We start from the raw sequence: 21,222 nt of genomic DNA on the forward strand, positions 1-21,222 counted from the left end.
GCACTGATAACCAAGAACTGAATTTCATGTTTCGCAAGCTGTGTGAATTTAATCAAAAACAAGTTTTCCAGAAAGAAAATGAACACATGCATTTAACGAAATCAAGCCCTTTGTGAGTGCCCAAAATGGTACGTTCTGTACTACAAGATAGGAAGAAATACACAGCTGGGATTCAAACCGCAGTTCTTTTGTTTAATAAAGAGGGACTTTAACCAACTTGTTAGGAATCCCTGGTGAGAAGATACACGGATCCTGTGCAGACGCAGGCACGGGTGATAGATGAGGCAGGCGAACAAACCAGAACGAGAGGCAAGGTCGTAGTCAAAAGGCGAAAGGCAAGTCGTAATCCAGGAAGTTCACCGGTAGCAGACAGTCCGAGTCGAGAGGCGAGGTGCAAAGTCGAAAAGGCAGAAGGGGAATCCAAAATCCAGAATAAACGAGGTACGGGGAAAAACGCCAGGTAGAGCTCTCAAGGAGTAGACTCAATACCGAGCAGTGGGAAGCAGGTGAAGATGGTTTAAATAGCAGTGCGCACCGCAATGAGTGTGCGCAGGTGGTTTAACTCGTGCGGCGGCGTTTGTTAATAATCACCCGCTGCTGGGTCTGATTAGCTCGCTTACGCTTTGGTCTTGACTGCCTGGTGGTCGTGACACAACTAAGCTACGGTGACATGACATCCAACCCCTTTTACAGCCACTTGGACACATCGCTCTGAGACATCTGCATTCAGAAAGCGCTGAACCTGCTCTCAGAGCAAATGGCCTCTTTTACATACAGTAGCAGCCCCGACAACGAGAAACTAAGAGAATTGGCTTTTATCTGGCATTTTTCATGTCCAATGCGTTTGACATCTCCCAAGGGCAACAGAGTTCTTTTGCAACACTATTTCTTCTTCTTTTTTATTTCTGTCCGCTTTGATAAAAAATGAGAAATCGTGCAAGGGAAAAATGTCTTTTTTTCATAGAGAAAACGTGGACCGGGAAATGTTGTGTTGAGAAGAAGTGATTTAACATGATACGTGACCTGATTTATAGGAGCAAATGCTCACCCAGCAAGGTCTGGAGAAGTTGAAGAGTCTGGTGGATGTGATAAATATACGGTGTTGTGGAAGAAAACAGTCTTTCTTTGAATTCTCAATCAATTGGAATTTCAGTGCGAAACATAAACCCTTTGTCTGATTTAAAGAGATTATATTTTAAAACTCATAAAAAATCAGAAAACACGTTTCTCACTTTGAAATTTTAGACAGGGCGTTATATTACTAGTAGCGACGCTGAGCACACTATGGGGGAATTCAGGTTATGTGAAATACCAGCAGTTTAATAAATAACACATCTGATTTTAGATCATAAGATTGTAGGTTCGACTTCTACCTTGCTTGTGTAAATTTTATTCAAGCTCCTCAGTAATAGATGTCTATTATGTAATGAACCGCACCTGAAAGCAAACATTGGGTCTGTTTCCTCTGTTTTCCAGCATGAAATAGCAAATCGTTACAAAAAGTACCTGCTAATGTCCAATAGCGTTTTTTTTTCAAATTACATTTTCAGGCTTCAGACACTTTTTAATAAAACAAAAGTGTCCAGAAACTCCCTAACTTTCAGGTTTGCTTGAACCTGTATTAAAAGAAGTTATTTGAAACTTCCGGGATTCCATTCTCTGATGTAGCTGTCTCTAAAGACAGATGTGATGTTTCGCAGATGTGAACTGTGCCTTCTCTCTTGTGTTCAAGGGTATTCGCTGAGTGAGATCCTAACTGTATGTCCAGTAGGGCTCTATTTTGTTTAGATTATCTATGTGGTGTACAGATAGAACTCAACTACATGGTGTGAATTCCGTGTTCAGGACGAGCAGAACCTGAAAAACTAAAAGCAGACCTCGACATAATTTGAACACACAGCCTTCTGATGTGGAGTCAGGCATGCTACATTTGCGCCACAAGGTCACAGCTATAACCACAGAAACCAAAATAGTTAGAAATATGGAACACAACTGTTGTTCCCCAAGAAGGAAAGCTGTTTTGTACTGATGTCACTCCTGTTTATGTAACCCAGATTGTGAAGACGACTCTGCCCTATCAAAGACAAATGTTAAACAAAAGTTGGAAAGCACACTCTGAACCCATCTGTATATTTGATTCCCGCGATCCTTTCAAAGCTGCTCAGTACTTTGCAAGCAAATCAAATCATTTCAGGGAAGAAACTCAGTTTAATGAACTACTTTCGTATTTTCACTCGTTGATTTTGATCTTTGTATTCTCTTTCCATTCTCAGCAATAATATTTCAAAATTACAGTTCAGATTTATTGGAAAACTTCACAAGCATTATGAGATTAGGACTGTACAATTGTTTTTTTAATATCTTGGTATATTTACCTTCATTTTAATATAGATATAACCATAAATGTTGTTAAGCATATTGTACTTTTGTTGTACTTTTTAAAACATTTTAGCTGAGGACACACGGCGACTATTATACCTTGTGATACATGCAAGACATCTGTAAACGAAGATGTAATTACAATAAAATTGGCAATTAACAGAAAACCACAATTTGTATAATATTATTCCTCAATATCAATGATCAAAATGTATAAATTGATTGCTTCCTTAGTATTGCCAGGATCTATATTTAGCGTTCGGTAGCGATAACACTGCTGATATTGATTGAGTAAAAATCTATGATGTAGTGACAGCTTTATCTGAAGCGAGAAATCCTCGAACACCGCTTATGAAGTGTTAGGATTAATACCAAGAAATACCTTTTGTTTTCCCACCCAAAATGCTACTATTGCATTACACATTATGCAAACATTACCAGTTTTAGTAGCTTCTGGGCACGATTTTCCAAAACTGAAACTAAATACAAATGATTTAAGATGAACCATGTCCAAAAATTGTAAATCAGGACTAATACAATATCAAATGAAATTACTACAGAAGAAAAGGTTTAACTGAAATATGAATAAGACTATGCAAGCCTACAAAATAGAATAATTCAATTTATATAACTTATTTTTTTCTTATTTGAGAAATGGGCTCACACACCGGAAGACACTAACGTTTCTCTTCGTTAGAATATGTGAATAACAGTTTAACCCCAAATTTCTGTAATTGTGATTCTGTTAAAATTAAAAAAAGCATCTATCAATAGTAAGAAATTATCAAGAAAGTAAGAAATTGTGTTATTTCATAAACTGTAAGACATGAAGACATTTACAGGTTATATCCTTTGCTTTGTCTTTTAACACAAGCGTTCAGGATCCAAGCCCATATTCGGACGGTTGTGTTTCTCTTGTAATCATCAAATGGCATTGTTTTGTCCGTCAGTTCTTTCTCGAGTTGTACCATGGATATTTTATTCCATCAATACTTTTCATGCTCTTTTGCATTTTCCTTCACATACGGAAAAGAACTCAAGGCATTCTTCTCACTGTGCTACACAGTACAGGACACGCAGTGAGGAATTCGCGCAGCTTTCAGCTCAGTGCGGAATCCAGAGGGAGGACTCGCTCGGTGAATAATCTCTCAGGAAATCCCGGGTGAGGTTTTTCTGCAACAGCCACGACAAGTGTGAAGACGTTCTCTGGATTTCCTGAATGTGACTTTAAATTAGTTCACATTCTTTGGTAGTTAACAGAACTAAATGCTTTGGAGGTACATCTAAAACTGCAGAGAACACTGTAGCACTTTGAGTTTAATTGTGTAAACCTGGCTCTCTATGAACACGAGCAAAGAGTTCTCACTTGACAGAAGACTGCGATGTGAGCACAGTAACATAAAGCACTTGAAGATGCTAGGGATTGAACCTGGGACCTCATACATGTAAGACAAGTACTCTACCACTAAGCTACACCCCCGACATAGAGAACTTCCGAAGATGTGCAGGTGCTCACAGACCACAATCCATCTTTTGCATCTTTTAAGTGCTCTTGATTAAACTATGCATAGAAAAACAGCAGTACTGATGATTTTCATGGACTGATGCACACTTGTTCTGTACAACTCCAGTGATAAAACCTTGTCTGTAAATATTGTAGAACGTAAAAGGGTGAAACAACGCTCCAACCACAGGAATGGTAACAGAAAGGATCATTTTCTTATTTAATACCTCCTTTTGAGATGCCTTGTCAACGCACACAGACGTTAGAGCTGAACAAATATTTTGTACACAAGACGGCAATATTAGAATTCCTGTCTTCTTGATGGATTCAGACTGGTAGCCAGAGGACGCCGGGACAACGCCCATTGGACAACTGCTGGAACAGAGGCTGCAACAGAGCTTGTCAGCTGGTTTGGTGTTCGTGCCGGGAGATTCCAAATCCATACACAGTGGATAAGTAAACCCCATGTTCTACATTCTGTCTCGAGAATTCAGTTGTACCTCAAAAAAAGTTGTTATCAATTTAATTCATGAGTAATGTATTTACTTCCGAGTTTAGAGTAACAGTGGGTAATAACACTGATTAGCGATTTGGTAACCGAACGATATATATTGACATATATTCTCTGCTGTGTATCTTTGTGTTTGCATCTCTTCGAGATTATATACCTTGTATATTGATAACCCTCACAGTAAGGTCTGCCGCTCATATCCAGGCAGACTAGTATATGTTTGGTGCACAATTTATGTTAATAAATGTATCTCGTGTATTGAACCCGTGTGTGTGCGTTGTTAGTTGTTCTGACGATTGATTTTCTAAAAGCCACAACGAACAACCTCGTGATTACTGCTACAATTAATAATTGTCTCAGTAAACCCATCAAACCTCTACAACCACGATACACCACCATAAACTATATTAATTTAGGAACATAAACATATAGTGTAAACTGTATATGGCTGGTATTGGTAGTTTAAAGAAAAAATACACACCAGTATTCCACTTTCTTCCTAAACATTTTAAGCATCAAAGTCTTACATGTAGTAAGATTTTACCACGTTTCGGAAACGTTTTTACATGCTCCTTCTGACCATCTTAACTTTATATACTTTGTGAAAAGTCATAAGCTATTCACATTTTCTGTGAATGTGCTCGTTATCGGAGTAAACAAAAGCATACTTTTAGAATTTGATTAATAGGGAATATAATATGGAATCACGTACCTAAAGAAATTAATAACGATATAATTATTTTTATGTACTGTAGCTCAAATAGTAGTATAATACACTTTCTATGGATACATGTGCTTCTACGCAACGCAGAAGCACATCCACAAGTAACATTACCTAGCTAAGAGAGGACATTGGCTAGCCATTATGATAAATACAGTGGAAAAAAGCAATTGGGAAAATAAGACCTGCTGATCTGTTATACATACCAGGAAGAGAACAGAATATGATTTTTTTCTGTTCGAAACGTGTGTTGTCTTTATGAAATTCATGTATTTTAAACGTTTAATTAAGAAGAAAAAAACTTACAGAAAGATACTAAGCTGATCACGAGATAGAAAGATCACCCGTTTTTCGCGCATAAAAAGTGGCTATTAACTGGGTGAACTGTTATTAACTGGAGTCAACTGGGTGAAAACACATAATATGAACATGAAACAAAACAAAAAATAAAAATAAGATACAATCTACAGACATTAAAACCGGTGTCATGGAAATATAACTATCAAGGAAGCCACAAGAGAGAGTTCTCACCTGAGTAAGGTCTTTATTTCAATATTGGGAGCAACCAGAGACTCAATTTGTTACAAGCAGTACAGGGTTTTCATAAGACGTTGCGCTGTAAAAAAGCTCAGCGCTTTGTCCATTCTAAAACTTCCACTTTCCCTAAGAGAAAACAGATTACATCAAAAAGCGAAAGAAGAAGCACTAGATATGTTATTCAAAGCTTATCAGTTACTTTCAGCTAATTCTAACGACCCAGACAGCATATATTGTTTTGGTACATTGTCTTCTAACGTAACCTAAACAGTGTACGTTGTTGACGCACTGTTTTCTAAAATTCTGCACGTACTGTAGCACAGCAATTACATCCTTGAAATATATTATCTAAAAGCCCCAATATATTTCTTTGCAAAGCTCTCTACATTTTAAGAATCAATTTACTTATTAGATTTCCACTTAAAGACTTGTTCGGCTGGCGTTCGGGGAGTCGCGTTTTTCAGAATTGTATTGAGATCGTTTTCCACAGAGCTCAGATGTCAAAGCACAGCAGCAGCTCTCCACAGCGATCCTCTATAGCGCCCTTTCTCCCGCAGCTCCGTCCTCATTGGAAGGAAGCAAGAGTGAAAGGCTGAAGTGAAATAGAGCGGGGACGAAGGCAGTGAAGAGAGAGAACGTGGGAAGAAGAGAAAAACGCAAGGGAAAAAAAGCAGCGTCGTAAAAGAGGTGACGGAGCTGTCCTCTCAATAAGAAGGGTGCCAGCGAGCCTTGCTCTCGCTTACGGCCACACCCCCTTGAGCACGCCTGATCTCGTCTGATCTCGGAAGCTAAACAGGGATGGGCCTGGTTAGTACTTGGATGGGAGACCGCCTGGGAATACCAGGTGCTGTAAGCTTTTAAGCGCAGGAGGCGCCCTATCCCCGCTCGCTCGCTCATTCCCCTGTTCACACGTGCAGAGCGGCTTGTCCGTCTGTTTATTTGTCAGCTTTGGCGAGACACGGGTGCTTGTGTATTAGCGTGAGCGTTTTTTATTCTGATCGGGAACAGTTTAACAAGTCCGCAAAGGATCGAGGAAAGGTTTATCGCCAGCTGAAAAGAGACACAGCGCTTCGGCTGTGGAGACTTGTTCGGCTGGCGTTCGGAGAGTCGCGTTTTTCAGAATTATATTGAGATCGTTTTCCACAGAGCTCAGATGTCAAAGCACAGCAGCAGCTCTCCACAGCGATCCTCTATAGCGCCCTTTCTCCCGCAGCCCCGTCCTCATTGGAAGGAAGCAAGAGTGAAAGGCTGAAGTGAAATAGAGCGGGGACGAAGGCAGTGAAGAGAGAGAACGTGGGAAGAAGAGAAAAACGCAAGGGAAAAAAAGCAGCGTCGTAAAAGAGGTGACGGAGCTGTCCTCTCAATAAGAAGGGTGCCAGCGAGCCTTGCTCTCGCTTACGGCCACACCCCCTTGAGCACGCCTGATCTCGTCTGATCTCGGAAGCTAAACAGGGATGGGCCTGGTTAGTAATTGGATGGGAGACCGCCTGGGAATACCAGGTGCTGTAAGCTTTTAAGCGCAGGAGGCGCCCTATCCCCGCTCGCTCGCTCATTCCCCTGTTCACACGTGCAGTGCGGCTTGTCCGTCTGTTTATTTGTCAGCTTTGGCGAGACACGGGTGCTTGTGTATTAGCGTGAGCGTTTTTTATTCTGATCATGAACAGTTTAACAAGTCCGCAAAGGATCGAGGAAAGGTTTATCGCCAGCTGAAAAGAGACACAGCGCTTCGGCTGTGGAGATTTGTTCGGTTCGCGTTCGGAGAGTCGCGTTTTTCAGAATTGTATTGAGATCGTTTTCCACAGAGCTCAGATGTCAAAGCACAGCAGCAGCTCTCCACAGCGATCCTCTATAGCGCCCTTTCTCCCGCAGCTCCGTCCTCATTGGAAGGAAGCAAGAGTGAAAAGCTGAAGTGAAATAGAGCGGGGACGAAGGCAGTGAAGAGAGAGAACGTGGGAAGAAGAGAAAAACGCAAGGGAAAAAAAGCAGCGTCGTAAAAGAGGTGACGGAGCTGTCCTCTCAATAAGAAGGGTGCCAGCGAGCCTTGCTCTCGCTTACGGCCACACCCCCTTGAGCACGCCTGATCTCGTCTGATCTCGGAAGCTAAACAGGGATGGGCCTGGTTAGTACTTGGATGGGAGACCGCCTGGGAATACCAGGTGCTGTAAGCTTTTAAGCGCAGGAGGCGCCCTATCCCCGCTCGCTCGCTCATTCCCCTGTTCACACGTGCAGTGCGGCTTGTCCGTCTGTTTATTTGTCAGCTTTGGCGAGACACGGGTGCTTGTGTATTAGCGTGAGCGTTTTTTATTCTGATCATGAACAGTTTAACAAGTCCGCAAAGGATCGAGGAAAGGTTTATCGCCAGCTGAAAAGAGACACAGCGCTTCGGCTGTGGAGATTTGTTCGGTTCGCGTTCGGAGAGTCGCGTTTTTCAGAATTGTATTGAGATCGTTTTCCACAGAGCTCAGATGTCAAAGCACAGCAGCAGCTCTCCACAGCGATCCTCTATAGCGCCCTTTCTCCCGCAGCTCCGTCCTCATTGGAAGGAAGCAAGAGTGAAAGGCTGAAGTGAAATAGAGCGGGGACGAAGGCAGTGAAGAGAGAGAACGTGGGAAGAAGAGAAAAACGCAAGGGAAAAAAAGCAGCGTCGTAAAAGAGGTGACGGAGCTGTCCTCTCAATAAGAAGGGTGCCAGCGAGCCTTGCTCTCGCTTACGGCCACACCCCCTTGAGCACGCCTGATCTCGTCTGATCTCGGAAGCTAAACAGGGATGGGCCTGGTTAGTACTTGGATGGGAGACCGCCTGGGAATACCAGGTGCTGTAAGCTTTTAAGCGCAGGAGGCGCCCTATCCCCGCTCGCTCGCTCATTCCCCTGTTCACACGTGCAGAGCGGCTTGTCCGTCTGTTTATTTGTCAGCTTTGGCGAGACACGGGTGCTTGTGTATTAGCGTGAGCGTTTTTTATTCTGATCGGGAACAGTTTAACAAGTCCGCAAAGGATCGAGGAAAGGTTTATCGCCAGCTGAAAAGAGACACAGCGCTTCGGCTGTGGAGACTTGTTCGGCTGGCGTTCGGAGAGTCGCGTTTTTCAGAATTATATTGAGATCGTTTTCCACAGAGCTCAGATGTCAAAGCACAGCAGCAGCTCTCCACAGCGATCCTCTATAGCGCCCTTTCTCCCGCAGCCCCGTCCTCATTGGAAGGAAGCAAGAGTGAAAGGCTGAAGTGAAATAGAGCGGGGACGAAGGCAGTGAAGAGAGAGAACGTGGGAAGAAGAGAAAAACGCAAGGGAAAAAAAGCAGCGTCGTAAAAGAGGTGACGGAGCTGTCCTCTCAATAAGAAGGGTGCCAGCGAGCCTTGCTCTCGCTTACGGCCACACCCCCTTGAGCACGCCTGATCTCGTCTGATCTCGGAAGCTAAACAGGGATGGGCCTGGTTAGTAATTGGATGGGAGACCGCCTGGGAATACCAGGTGCTGTAAGCTTTTAAGCGCAGGAGGCGCCCTATCCCCGCTCGCTCGCTCATTCCCCTGTTCACACGTGCAGTGCGGCTTGTCCGTCTGTTTATTTGTCAGCTTTGGCGAGACACGGGTGCTTGTGTATTAGCGTGAGCGTTTTTTATTCTGATCATGAACAGTTTAACAAGTCCGCAAAGGATCGAGGAAAGGTTTATCGCCAGCTGAAAAGAGACACAGCGCTTCGGCTGTGGAGATTTGTTCGGTTCGCGTTCGGAGAGTCGCGTTTTTCAGAATTGTATTGAGATCGTTTTCCACAGAGCTCAGATGTCAAAGCACAGCAGCAGCTCTCCACAGCGATCCTCTATAGCGCCCTTTCTCCCGCAGCTCCGTCCTCATTGGAAGGAAGCAAGAGTGAAAGGCTGAAGTGAAATAGAGCGGGGACGAAGGCAGTGAAGAGAGAGAACGTGGGAAGAAGAGAAAAACGCAAGGGAAAAAAAGCAGCGTCGTAAAAGAGGTGACGGAGCTGTCCTCTCAATAAGAAGGGTGCCAGCGAGCCTTGCTCTCGCTTACGGCCACACCCCCTTGAGCACGCCTGATCTCGTCTGATCTCGGAAGCTAAACAGGGATGGGCCTGGTTAGTACTTGGATGGGAGACCGCCTGGGAATACCAGGTGCTGTAAGCTTTTAAGCGCAGGAGGCGCCCTATCCCCGCTCGCTCGCTCATTCCCCTGTTCACACGTGCAGTGCGGCTTGTCCGTCTGTTTATTTGTCAGCTTTGGCGAGACACGGGTGCTTGTGTATTAGCGTGAGCGTTTTTTATTCTGATCATGAACAGTTTAACAAGTCCGCAAAGGATCGAGGAAAGGTTTATCGCCAGCTGAAAAGACACACAGCGCTTCGGCTGTGGAGATTTGTTCGGTTCGCGTTCGGAGAGTCGCGTTTTTCAGAATTGTATTGAGATCGTTTTCCACAGAGCTCAGATGTCAAAGCACAGCAGCAGCTCTCCACAGCGATCCTCTATAGCGCCCTTTCTCCCGCAGCTCCGTCCTCATTGGAAGGAAGCAAGAGTGAAAGGCTGAAGTGAAATAGAGCGGGGACAAAGGCAGTGAAGAGAGAGAACGTGGGAAGAAGAGAAAAACGCAAGGGAAAAAAAGCAGCGTCGTAAAAGAGGTGACGGAGCTGTCCTCTCAATAAGAAGGGTGCCAGCGAGCCTTGCTCTCGCTTACGGCCACACCCCCTTGAGCACGCCTGATCTCGTCTGATCTCGGAAGCTAAACAGGGATGGGCCTGGTTAGTACTTGGATGGGAGACCGCCTGGGAATACCAGGTGGTGTAAGCTTTTAAGCGCAGGAGGCGCCCTATCCCCGCTCGCTCGCTCATTCCCCTGTTCACACGTGCAGTGCGGCTTGTCCGTCTGTTTATTTGTCAGCTTTGGCGAGACACGGGTGCTTGTGTATTAGCGTGAGCGTTTTTTATTCTGATCAGGAACAGTTTAACAAGTCCGCAAAGGATCGAGGAAAGGTTTATCGCCAGCTGAAAAGAGACACAGCGCTTCGGCTGTGGAGACTTGTTCGGCTGGCGTTCGGAGAGTCGCGTTTTTCAGAATTGTATTGAGATCGTTTTCCACAGAGCTCAGATGTCAAAGCACAGCAGCAGCTCTCCACAGCGATCCTCTATAGCGCCCTTTCTCCCGCAGCTCCGTCCTCATTGGAAGGAAGCAAGAGTGAAAGGCTGAAGTGAAATAGAGCGGGGACGAAGGCAGTGAAGAGAGAGAACGTGGGAAGAAGAGAAAAACGCAAGGGAAAAAAAGCAGCGTCGTAAAAGAGGTGACGGAGCTGTCCTCTCAATAAGAAGGGTGCCAGCGAGCCTTGCTCTCGCTTACGGCCACACCCCCTTGAGCACGCCTGATCTCGTCTGATTTCGGAAGCTAAACAGGGATGGGCCTGGTTAGTACTTGGATGGGAGACCGCCTGGGAATACCAGGTGCTGTAAGCTTTAAAGCGCAGGAGGCGCTCTATCCCCGCTCGCTCGCTCATTCCCCTGTTCACACGTGCAGTGCGGCTTGTCCGTCTGTTTATTTGTCAGCTTTGGCGAGACACGGGTGCTTGTGTATTAGCGTGAGCGTTTTTTATTCTGATCATGAACAGTTTTACAAGTCCGCAAAGGATCAAGGAAAGGTTTATCGCCAGCTGAAAAGAGACACAGCGCTTCGGCTGTGGAGACTTTATTAATAAGGCCCCTCAGTAGTTGAGATCTCTGTTATACCCATCTAGAAACATGCAATCAGCATGTTATTGCTGAAGCAATAGTCACAACATTATTCCACACCTGGGTGAGAAGCGGGTTATGATGACAGTCATGCTTTCTACACCTTATACTGAGCTCAGAAATGGACCAAGCGGACATCTCACGAGCAGATCCCTCCGCGTATAAGAAAGGCAACTTGTCTCAGCAAAAATACCACGGATTCACATCCAAAATATGATAAAAAGGCAAAAACCCCACACTTGGAATGCAAACGTACCCTAAAAAGTAAACACGGTTTTAAAACGAACTTTATTTTCCCCTGGAGAAACCTTTTTATGGACACACATCGCATCTATTACACATGTAGAACTAAATATAAAGATAAAACTTAATATAAGAAGTCATGACATATCACACATGATGAAGTCTGGTCCAGAATAAACAGTTTACACTGACCCACCTTTATTTACCCTGGTCACTCACTTCTATTAACTGTTTAACTGGGTAACAAATTAATATTTCAATTTGGGATCTACACCTGGGAGCCCTGAAATGTTGGCCAGAGGGGAGAAGCTGATATTCAGACGTGTGAATATATTAAAAAAAAGGATCTGATGTTGTTTTTCACCTGTCTAATCAAAGCTTGTTCAAAAATTATCTGATTATAGGACACACGAGTTTATAATCATACTCATTCCACTTTTTAACCCCGTATATATGCACAATATGAAACGTATATACACTAAATCTCACGTGTGTCTCCCATAATATACATTTCTTTACGAAAAATAGGAACACTTACTACAATTATCAACCCCCCATGACGAGGCAATATTTCATACCTTTGTTTCTTTGTGGGTTCAAAGTTCTGTCCTGTCGTTTCACACGTAATGTTTTGGTAGTTATCTCAATTTTCCTTTGCAATTATCTCCAAGATCATCATCAACTTTTTGTAAAACGCTATGCACAACTGATATTTAAAGAAAGTCCTGTACCAAAACGTCTTCGTAGGGAAAGACAACTTTTTTTCCTTACGTTAGTTGCTACACGGTTACTCAGAAAATCCATTAACCGCCTTTAAAAAAAAGTTTCGTTTTTTATTGTGGTTCACTGACATTTCTGTCACAATTCTGAGGGACCTCAAATAAAATTCACTTGCGGACGTTTAAAATAAAAAAAATGGCGTGTAATGTTGCGAAGGGCTACTGTTTTTTTTATAGTTTGTCGATTGTAAGGGACGTGGGCCGCGATAGAAATACTGGACGGGGTGGGAAAAGGTTTATTGATGGTTTATTGTACCGCAACGGTCACAATTGACTCACCAGCAAAGATGGCGCCGAGGCCACATCGACTCCCTCCCGCCCTGCCTCGCACCGAAGCTCGAGCTGCGGAGCGCGACGCCAAACCGCCGGTCCACGGGCGCGGGCGCCGGACATAGACGTCATAAACCCTTCCGAGGCGCAGGAATTATAGATCACTGTAGTTTCTTCTGGACCCGGGTTAGGGACAGTGTGCCCTCCGTGAGAGTCTTCTGAGGAAGCCAGTGTCTCATGGGTGTCCAGGCTTGGTACCATCTGTCCATCACAGGACACACAGACACACACACTCACACACCCTGGACAGGACACCAGTCCATCACAGGACACACACACACTCACTCACACACCCTGGACAGGACACCAGTCCATCACAGGACATACACACACCCTAGATAGGACACCAGTCCATCACAGGACACACACACACTCACACACCCTGGACAGGACACCAGTCACTCACAGGACACACACACACACTCACACACCCTGAACAGGACACCAGTCCTTCACAGGACACACACACACAACCTGGATAGGACACCAGTCCCTCACAGGACACTCAGACACACACACTCACTCACACCCAGGACAGGAACCAGTCCATCACATGACAAACACACACTCACTCACACACCCTGGACAGGACAGCACTCCATCACAGGACACACACACACCAGGGCCAGTCTGTCTTTGGACCCGGAGAACACAGAGAGAACATGCAGACTCCACACAGACAGCCCCCCGGGTCCAGACCCGAGCCCGGAGCCCCCCCGCGCTGAACCCCTCCGTACAGACGGCCGCACACAGCTCCGTTGTTCCCGATTCCCGAGGTGATCTGTTAAAAGAAGCCGGTGTGTTGCCTCCAGGTGACATTTCCTACTGGAGTAAGGACAGGAGGCTCTTCTGTACACAGAAGGGGGTGGGGGTGAGGAACAAGCCGCCCAGCCCTGTGGTTGAAGCCGATACCCCGGCTTCTCTCCAGACACAGCTGGGTGAGCTCCTCCAGTCAGTACAGGGGGCTCTACTGTACACAGAGGGTGGCGGGGGTGTGGAACAACTCCTTTGTTCGGGGCCTTGGGGCATTCTTGTTGTGAAAGGCGCTATATAAAAAAACTGAATTGAAATTGAATCTTACAGGTTTGGGTTTTTCGGAGATCTTGTCAGAGATCTTGTCTGACGTGCCATTTCAAAAACGTAACGACACTCCTCACGTCTGAGCGCCGCCTGTCTGTGACGTAACGTATGCTTACACAACCATGACGGTTTCATCATGGACAGCACGAAAGCCCGAAAAGTGGTTGACGTTTTAATTTGGCAACGCCACGATGGATCCCAGTTTTTTTTTTTATTTTGGGGGCCAAAGAGGACAAAAAAGGAAACGTCTGGAGGTGGATCGATGGTCATCTCTGCGGTTGTTCTGATGTTCTGGAAAAAACAAAACAAAAAAAAAAAACGGCTCGCTTGCCCGGTCGTGTAGTGTTTCCACACCCCACGCAAATCAACTTCTCTTCGCCCCCAGGGGCTCGTCGCCCGCCGCACCCCTCTCACGTGATAGGGGCTTCCCCCGGCTGTGACGTACTTACCCTACCCCCTTTTCCGCCAACGTCATAGCGAAGGTCGCGCTTCGGGCCGCGGCGATGTTGACGGACTGTCTTGTAGCGTGAGAAGGGTTTAAATTTCGACTTAAGGAGTTGGCCATCGTTATATTTCGCGAGGTATCATACGGGGGGAAAAAGAAAATTTATATTTATCAACCTACTAGTAATACTGGGTGGATGTCACGTTCCCCAAAGTTCAGTGCCTCTCTCTAATAAAGTAGAAACGCGACATTAAACTCCGTTCGAAACGGGAGAAATCACCAGGACACGATACAACGTCCGGAAAAGAAAAAAAGAACTCCTATTCCCATTTGTAATGACCCCGTCGTGTTTTTCCCGGTGTGCGCTTATCTTTCGGAGACCGTTTCTCTCTGGTGTTGTTTTGCTGTTGGAATAAATGCCGAGGTGACCCTTCTGTGTGGAGTCTGCGTGTTCTCTCCAGCGGGTCGTTTCCTCCACCGCAGGGGCTGGTCGAACCGGGGTCTCCCAATCGTCACAGAAGTGTGTGTCGTTTTGGGTGGTGGTGGGGGGGTGCATCGGGGATACTGCGCCCCGAGGGGGTGACCTCTCACCTTACTCCGGACGAAGGGAGAAGACCTGTACCTTCACGAGTCCGGGTTGTGAAAACTTCTTCTGGCAGTTCAAAACGTTTCGAAGGGACTACAGCGCTACCCTGTTTTCCATTCCTATCGTGTATTATTAGACAGTCATAAGTATCTGTACTGATCACAGAGTCCCCCTCTCACTGCCAGGACAGGAGCCCAGTGCAGCACGAATAAAAATAATAATTAATAAGTCTGGACTCTCCACTCAGAGCTCCTCCCAGGTCAGGGGGATCCCCTCCAGCCCCCCCAGTATGCAGCCCCTACCTGGATGATGCTCCAGTCCGCTCAGCACACAGCAGCTCTCAGTGGGGAGGAGAGCAGAGGGATGGAGCCAGTTCAGAGAGGGGGGTGATTAGGAGGCCATGATGGGTCAAGACCAGGGGGGGAATCAGGCCAGGACACTGGGATAACACCCCTACTCTTCTCCAGAAACACCCCGGGATTGTTAACGAGCACAGAGAGTCAGGACCTCGGTTTTACGTCTCATCCTAAGGACGGCGCCTGTTTACAGTCCAGTGTCCCCCGTCACTATACTGGGGCATCAGGACCCACACAGACTGCAGGGTGAGAGCGCCCCCTGCTGGCCCCACTCACACCTCTCCCAGCAGCAACCTTAGGGGGGGGGAGGAAAAAAACAAAAGCTAAACAGATTTTTTTTTAAAAAATGTTTATTGATGCTTAACAAAAGGTCATCAGTCCAGTCTGGGGCCCCTCAGCTTCAGTCCAGACCAGTCTGGGGCCCCTCAGCTTCAGTCCAGTCTGGGGCCCCTCAGCTTCAGTCCAGTGCAGTCTGGGGTCCCTCAGCTTCAGTCCAGACTGGGGTCCCTCAGCATCGGTCCAGCACAGTCTGGGGTCCCTCAGCTTCAGTCCAGCACAGACTGGGGTCCCTCAGCTTCGGTCCAGTCTGGGGTCCCTCAGCTTTGGTCCAGCACAGACTGGGGTCCCTCAGCTTCGGTCCAGTCTGGGGTCCCTCAGCTTCGGTCCAGCACAGCCTGAGGTCCCTCAGCTTTGGTCCAGTCCAGTCTGGGGCCTCTCAGCTCCAGTCTAGTCCAGTCTGGGGCCCCTCAGCTCCAGTCCAGTCCAGTCTGGTGTCCCTCAGCTCCAGTGCTGTCCAGTCTGGGGTCCCTCAGCTTCAGACCAGCACAGTCTGGGGTCCCTCAGCTTCGGTCCAGCATAGACTGGGGTCCCTCAGCTTCGGTCCAGCACAGTCTGGGGTCCCTCAGCTTCAGTCCAGACTGGGGTCCCTCAGCTTCGGTCCAGCACAGTCTGGTGTCCCTCAGCTCCTGTCCAGTCCAGTCTGGGGTCCCTCAGCTTCGGTCCAGCACAGTCTGGGGTCCCTCAGCTTCGGTCCAGTCTGGTGTCTCTCAGCTCCGGTCCAGTCCAGTCTGGGGTCCCTAGGCTGCAGTCCAGTCGTCTGGGTCCCTCAGCTCCGGTCCAGTCCAATTCAGTCCAGTCCAGTCCAGATCTTAGCAGGCACAGAACCAGGAAAGGAACCTGGAAAGAATATTGTTATTGCAGGTGTGAGGGACACAGACACAGACGTCACCATGACATCAAACAGCAAGAGGAGACTCCTCCTTGAATCACAGACACGACCGGGCGGCGCCCCCCTGTCTGCTCACCTGCACCTCCTCTTCCTCTTCTTGTCCTTCCCGGCAGCCTGCTCCTCCTCTCCCTCGCTCTTCCTCTCCTGACCCACGGTCTCCGCCGCCTCCATCGGCTCGTCCTGATCATCTGTCTCCACCGACACGCAGCTCAGAGAGTTTAAAAAGACGCACCAGCGCTTCTGAAGCAGAGACAGGAGAGTCACATTAAGAGTCGGACTGGACACTCCAGTACATGAACACTGCACTGGGAGAGAAGGGTTGATACAGACACACTGACTGGACACTCCAGGACATGAACACTGCACTGAGAGAGAGAGGGGTTCATACACACACACTGACTGGACACTCCAGTACATGAACACTGCACTGAGAGAGAGAGAGGTTCATACAGACACACTGACTGGACACTCCAGTACATGAACACTACACTGAGAGAGAGAGGGGTTCATACAGACACACTGACTGGACACTGGACAGGAGTAAAGAGAGGATCAGAGCATTACCCACCTTCTTTTTCTTCTGTCTCACAGGAGGTGGTGATTGGACCTCCTCCAGCTGGAGTCCGAGGAGGGAGAGAGGGGGCAGGAGAGGGACAGCACAGGGAGAGAAAGAGAGAGACAGGTGAGTCAAGTGTCCCAAGAGTACAGAGACTCTGCTGAGATCACACTCGCAGTGAGTGACACCGACACTAACCAGCCTCAGGACAGCACTGCTAGAGCACCACAACCCAGACTCAACCACATCACAGCACAGATCAAACAGCAATATCTCACACATTGGGACACACACACACAAATACAACATAAACTGGAATGCTACAGAACCTTAAACAGACAATACACACTAGCTGAATATTTGACCAAAATAAAAAATAACAAACAGAAACAGACCCTGACGAAGTACAGGCTCAGTGACCACAACTTGGCCATAGAAACTGGGCGACACAGGCAGACCTGGCTGCCCAGAGAGGACAGGCTGTGCTCCCACTGCCAGCGGGGAGAAATAGAGACAGAGGTGCACTTCCTACTGCACTGTGACAGATACTCTGGGATTAGAGAAACATTCTTCCCGAAATTCAGAAATCTAATCCCAGAGTTCCCACACCTGCCAGAATCACAACGGGTCCCAATCCTACTGGGAGAGGGAGGAGGGAACTCAGTTGATCTGGCAGCCCAGTATGTGATCTCCTGTCACAGCCTGAGGAACAGTGAGTCTGTCTCCCAATAATGCTCCAGCCGCCTACAGTATATGTCAATATTTTATAATATGTCTTTGTTGTAAATGTCTGTAACATGTCTGCTTTACGCAGAGAGTGGCGGGGGTTGGATATCAAGGCCTGACGATACCGCATTATGCAGAGAGTGGAGGGGTGGGATGTCAGGGCCTGACGACACTGCTTTATGCAGAGAATGGAGGGGTGGGTGTCAGGGCCATACGACACTTCTTTATTCAGAGAGTGGAGGGGGTGGGATGTCAGGGCTAGATGACACTGCTTTACACAGAGAGTGGAGAGGTGGGTGTCAAGGCTATACGACAGTGCTTTCCGCAGAGAGTGGTGGGGGTGTGATGTCAGGGCCATAGGACAGTGCTTTACACAGAGAGTGGTGGGGGTGGGATGTCAGGGCCATATGACACTGCTTTACACAGAGAGTGGCGGGGCTAGGATGTCAGGGCCATATGACACTGCTTTACACAGAGAGTGGTGGGGGTGGGATGTCAGGGCTTGACGACACTGCTTTATGCAGAGAGTGGAGGGGTGGGATGTCAGGGCTATACGACATTTCTTTACGCAGGGAGTGGCAGGGGTGGGATGTCAGGGCCTGACGATACTACTTTACACAGTTAGTGGTGGGGATGGGATGTCAGGGCCATACGACACTTCTTTACGCAGAGAGTGGCAGGGCTTGACGACACTGCTTTATGCAAAAAATGGAGGGGTGGGTGTCAGGGCTATATGACAGTGCTTTCCGCAGAGAGTGGTGGGGGTGTGATGTCAGGGCCATACAGCAGTGCTTTACACAGAGAGTGGTGGGGGTGTGATGTCAGGGCTTGACAACACTGCTTCATGTAGAGAGTGGAGGGGAGGGTTTCAGGGCCATAAAACACTGCTTTATGCAGAGAGTGGAGGGATTGGTGTCAGGGCCATATGACACTACTTTACACAGAGAGTGGTGGGAGTGGGATGTCAGGCCCTGACGACACTGCTTTATTCAAAGAGTGGAGGGGTGGGTGTCAGGGCTATACGACAGTGCTTAATGCAGAGAGTGGAGGGTTGGGTGTCAGGGCTATACGACAGTGCTTTCCGCAGAGAGTGGTGGGGGTGTGATGTCAGAGCCATACGACACTTCTTTACGCAGGGAGTGGCAGGGGTGGGATGTCAGGGCCTGACGATACTTATTTACGCAGAGAGTGGCAGGGGTGGGATGTCAGGGCCTGAAGATACTGCTTTTCTCAGAGAGCGGAGGAGGTGGGATACGACCTCTCAGTGGGGCCAGCAGGGGGCACTCACCCTGCGGTCTGTGTGGGTCTTAATGCCCCAGTGTAGAGACGGGTGACACGATCTGGCCCACCAGCGACGAGCAGGTTACCAGATCTAGACAAAGGGAGCAACTCTTAGTCGTATGAGCTTAGTCACACATCGCAGCGATTAAAAAAACAAAACAAACATATTATGTCTGTTACTAACGACTTTTTTTTCCTACATTGAAAGTCACTTTCCCGGGTGATTTTCTAGCACGACTGGGGCTCTTCATTTCTCCTCGGTGTCTCATCGCGGGCGGATTTGAAACAGACCACAGAAGGTGGTCACACACTATATTATTATTTAGAGACAGGCTCACTGTCTGTATCTCAGGCTGGGACAGTAAATCACACTGTATTATTATTATTATTAATATTATTGAGAGTCTGGCTCACTGTTCCCCAGGCTGGGACAGGAGATCACATACTGTATTATTATTGAGAGACAGGCTCACTGTTCCTCAGGCTGGGACAGGAGATCCCACACTGTATTATTATTATTGAGAGACAGGCTTACTCTCTGTTCCTCAAGCTGAGACAGGACATCACATACTATATTATTATTGATTGACAGGCTCACTGTTCCTCAGGCTGGGACAGGAGATAACACACTGTATTATTATTATTGAGAGACGGGCTCACTGTCTGTTCCTCAGGCTGGGACAGGAGATCACACACTGTATTATTATTATTGAGAGACAGGCTCACTGTCTGTTCCTCAGGCTGGGACAGAGGATCACACACTGTATTATTATTATTTAGAGAGAGGCTCACTGTCTGTTCCTCAGAGTTGGACAGGAGATCCCACACTGAATTATTATTATTGAGAGACAGGCTCACTGTCTGTTCCTCAGGCTGGGACAGAGGATCACACACTGTATTATTATTATAGAGAGACAAGCTCACTGTATGTTCCCCAGGCTGGGTCAGGAGATAACACTGTATTATTATTGAGAGACAAACTCACTGTCTGTTCCTCAGGCTGGGACAGTAGGTCACACTGTATTATTATTATTGAGAGTGTGGCTCACTGTTCCCCAGGCTGGGACAGGAGATCCCACACTGTATTATTATTATTTAGAGACAGGCTCACTGTCTTTTCCTCGGTCTGGGACAGATGGTCACACACTGTATTATTATTGAGACAGGCTCACTGTCTGTTCCTCAGGCTGGGACAGTAGATCACATTGTATTATTATTATTAATATTATTGAGAGTCTGGCACACTGTTCCCCAGGCTGGGACAGGAGATCCCACACTGTATTATTATTATTGAGAGACAGGCTTACTCTCTGTTCCTCAAGCTGAGACAGGACATCACATACTGTATTATTATTGATTGACAGGCTCACTGTTCCTCAGGCTGGGACAGGAGATCACACACTGTATTATTATTATTGAGAGACAGTCTCACTGTCTGTTCCTCAGTCTGGGACAGGAGATTACACACTGTATTATTATTATTGAGAGACAAACTCACTGTCTGTTCCTCAGGCTGGGACAGTAGGTCACACTGTATTATTATTATTGAGAGTCTGGCTCACTGTTCCCCAGGCTGGAACAGGATATCCCACACTGTATTATTATTATTTAGAGACAGACTCACTGTCTTTTCCTCGGTCTGGGACAGATGGTCACACACTGTATTATTATTGAGACAGGCTCACTGTCTGTTCCTCAGGCTGGGACAGTAGATCACGTTGTATTATTATAATTAATATTATTGAGAGTCTGGCACACTGTTCCCCAGGCTGGGACAGGAGATCCCACACTGTATTATTATTATTTTGAGACAGGCTCACTGTTTGTTCCTCAGGCTGGGACAGGAGATCAGACACTGTATTATTATTATAGTGAGACAGGCTCACTGTATATTCCCCAGGCTGGGACAGGAGGTCATATATTATATTATTATTATAGAGAGACAGGCTCACTGTATGTTCCACAAGCTGAGACAGGAATTCACACTGTATTATTATTATTGAGAGACAGACTCACTATCTTTTCCTCAGTCTGGGACAGTTGGTCACATACTGTATTATTATTACTGAGAGTCTGGCTCACTGTTCCCCTGGCTGGGACAGGAGATCACACACTGTATTATTATTATTGAGAGACAGGCTTACTCTCTGTTCCACAGGCTGAGACAGGACATCACATATTGTATTATTATTATTGATTGACAGGCTCACTGTTCCTCAGGCTGGGGCAGGAGATAACA

The 21,222-nt window shown here is 46.8% G+C and overlaps 4 non-coding genes and 4 pseudogenes across 4 annotated transcripts; all 8 read left to right on the forward strand.

Annotated features, from left to right (window-relative positions):
* The first annotated feature begins 6,389 nt into the window (after positions 1–6,389).
* On the forward strand, positions 6,390–6,508 carry LOC148671236 (5S ribosomal RNA). Its single transcript, XR_015937932.1, has one exon. It is a non-coding gene; the product is annotated as a 5S ribosomal RNA (ribosomal RNA).
* A 537-nt stretch (positions 6,509–7,045) lies between these two features.
* LOC148671237 (5S ribosomal RNA) lies at positions 7,046–7,164 on the forward strand (annotated as a pseudogene).
* A 537-nt stretch (positions 7,165–7,701) lies between these two features.
* On the forward strand, positions 7,702–7,820 carry LOC148671238 (5S ribosomal RNA). The gene has a single exon (XR_015937933.1). It is a non-coding gene; the product is annotated as a 5S ribosomal RNA (ribosomal RNA).
* Positions 7,821–8,357: 537 nt separating this feature from the next.
* On the forward strand, positions 8,358–8,476 carry LOC148671239 (5S ribosomal RNA). The gene has a single exon (XR_015937934.1). It is a non-coding gene; the product is annotated as a 5S ribosomal RNA (ribosomal RNA).
* A 537-nt stretch (positions 8,477–9,013) lies between these two features.
* LOC148671240 (5S ribosomal RNA) lies at positions 9,014–9,132 on the forward strand (annotated as a pseudogene).
* Positions 9,133–9,669: 537 nt separating this feature from the next.
* On the forward strand, positions 9,670–9,788 carry LOC148671241 (5S ribosomal RNA). The gene has a single exon (XR_015937936.1). It is a non-coding gene; the product is annotated as a 5S ribosomal RNA (ribosomal RNA).
* A 537-nt stretch (positions 9,789–10,325) lies between these two features.
* On the forward strand, positions 10,326–10,444 carry LOC148671242 (5S ribosomal RNA; annotated as a pseudogene).
* Positions 10,445–10,981: 537 nt separating this feature from the next.
* LOC148671243 (5S ribosomal RNA) lies at positions 10,982–11,100 on the forward strand (annotated as a pseudogene).
* Positions 11,101–21,222: the final 10,122 nt, after the last annotated feature.

This window comes from Lepisosteus platostomus, chromosome 5 (genome assembly GCF_059453375.1).
Source record: "Lepisosteus platostomus isolate fLepPlt1 chromosome 5, fLepPlt1.hap1, whole genome shotgun sequence".
NCBI classification, from domain to species: domain Eukaryota; kingdom Metazoa; phylum Chordata; class Actinopteri; order Semionotiformes; family Lepisosteidae; genus Lepisosteus; species Lepisosteus platostomus.